Raw genomic sequence first — 2,303 nt, 5'->3', positions numbered from 1 at the left:
TGTTGTATTTATCTTCTGCTGGAACTGTCTAGAGAATTTAGGATTGAAAAAGTACTTATAAGTTGGATGCGAGGGTTGTAGGTATAGCCGGGAAAAATAATTTGTAGCTAATAGTTGTCGTCTAAATAGTAGGGGTAATATTCCAGATTCAGCACATAATCTTAAAATTGGACTGGTCCTAAAGGCACCTGTGGCAATGCGGATTTCGTTGTTTTGAACGGTGTCGGGTTTGGCTAGGGTTTGGAAGCGAGCTGAGCCATACACAAAACTTCCATAATCAATTTTGGAGCGGATTAAGGCTGTGTATATTTTCAACATCATTGATCTATCATTGAAGAACAACTCAGAGGTATACAAATCAGTCCCGCCTAAAGCAAGGTTATGTGAGTTGGAAAAAGGAACGAAGATCTCATAATCACTTGCAATGGAGAGACCCTTGAGCAAATTGACACCTAATGCTACCTGGGAAATACCAGATATCCATGACACTTATAAGAAAGCGGGAGTTGAGCAGGAAGGTGAAGATTCTGCAATTCAAATCAGTTTTTCTCCCAGTTCTACTGTATGGATCAGAAAGCTGGACAGCCCTGGGCCGTCATGCCAGCACTGTTGTTTCTGAGAAAATGAGATTCCTACGGATAATATTAGGAAAAACTAGAGGAGACCGAATAAGGAATGAAAGGGTGCGCGTTGAACTAGGAGTAAGATCCGTCCAAGAGGTGATTTAAGAAAGACAACTGAAATGGTTCGAATATGTTAACAGAATGGGCCAGGTGGCTTCTAGTAGCAAGACCGGGAGGAAGGTGACCTCAAGGCAGGCCAAGGCTCATGTATGCTGACCTGATTGAGATAATTGGCACAGTGAGAGGAAACACCATACCGGAGATGATAAAGCTTGCAAAGGTGTACAAGAGGTGATTTAATAAATTATAATTTTAAATAACCTTCCTTAACCGCAAGTGTTTTTTAAATTGTCTAATCCTGTCATTCTATCTAATTAAACCTTGTTCTACGCATGTGTTTATGTTTATTCTCTATATATTTTATTTATTGTAGAAACAAATAGATTACGTAATATTAATGACAGGAAGTAAATAGTAATGATCTACTAATTAGCTGGAGGTATAAAATCGACGATGCATCTATGAAACTTTATTCTGAAGGAATAATTATGTCTCGTACTTTCGCCTTCTTAGTAGCAGTACTGTGCCTGGCATCAGTGGCTGCGAGTGATGGTAAGTTACCGATATAATCATAAATAATGAATATAAAATTTGTAAGAATTTATTATGCCTTAATTCAACAAAGCTTGATGTCCCTTAAAAATAAATTGTTTTCATGCAGTATGTTGAATACTAAAAAAAAAAAAAAATATACTAATTTTTGGGTTTTTGGTGATACATTATATAACAATAGAATAACTCATTGAGAATTTCAGATGTTAAGGTTTTAATAAGAGAATTTCATCCAATAATTCCTCAAATTAATCAAATACATTTCCAAAAATTGTACAGTATAATTATTTGTTACAAGAAAAATATAGTACTTTTTTGTAATATAAAAAAATTAAAATTTTTATTTATCATTCAGTAATAATTTTTCTATTATTAATTGTTAAACTAAATATATTTCAGTTGTATTCTGCAATGACTACTTCTATTGCCCAAGTACCTACAGATGCTGCGTTTTCGGTTTTTACGCCTGCTGTAGAGATCCAATCCTGCCAGATGGATCTTATGGAAAACATGAAATAATTAGAGCCACCAGGGTTTCTTCAGGATAGTAAGATACTTCGGTGTTTTTACTCCCATTTCAGAAATTTCTACATAAATAAACCCATGAATTTAATATTATAATATATTTTAAAAGAATAATATCTAAGATAAATAAATGATACCATGTTTGTTGCGTCAGTTGGACTCCTAAAAATTTATTATAACGCTATTGGTTTAGTTACATATTTAGTACCTACTCAGAGGTAAACATAATTGTAATAACGATTAAATTATAAAATAATATTACAAAATACTTTTGTTTTTTAACTACTCCATAAATACACGAATTAAAAAATAAAAAATAATTTATTTCACAGGCATACAGTTTTTGTTTATTTTCATACCTTTTCTTATTAAGTTTGACTTTGAATAAAATTATTGTTTTCATCAAACACTGGTACGTTAGTAATGACAACTTTTTAGTCTCTTGATATTAAAAGTAAAAAATATTATTAATTAAATATTTTATGATGGCGAAGACAAATAATATTCTATCGTTTGAAAGTGTCTGACATGAAAAATATACAT

The 2,303-nt window shown here is 32.3% G+C and overlaps 1 long non-coding RNA gene across 2 annotated transcripts; it reads left to right on the top strand.

Annotated features, from left to right (window-relative positions):
• The first annotated feature begins 899 nt into the window (after window positions 1–899).
• LOC136796691 (uncharacterized) lies at window positions 900–2,093 on the top strand. Of its 2 annotated transcripts, XR_010844437.1 has the most exons (3): window positions 900–914; window positions 1,057–1,235; window positions 1,635–2,093. It is a non-coding gene; the product is annotated as an uncharacterized lncRNA (long non-coding RNA). The 2 variants fall into 2 exon arrangements; XR_010844436.1 differs by lacking the exon at window positions 900–914 and having other exon boundaries at window positions 974–1,235.
• Window positions 2,094–2,303: the final 210 nt, after the last annotated feature.

This window comes from Halyomorpha halys, unplaced genomic scaffold (genome assembly GCF_000696795.3).
Source record: "Halyomorpha halys isolate HHAL.00 unplaced genomic scaffold, Hhal_1.1 Scaffold1652.1, whole genome shotgun sequence".
NCBI classification, from domain to species: Eukaryota; Metazoa; Arthropoda; class Insecta; order Hemiptera; family Pentatomidae; genus Halyomorpha; species Halyomorpha halys.
This window is presented reverse-complemented; position numbering and strand designations above follow the sequence as displayed.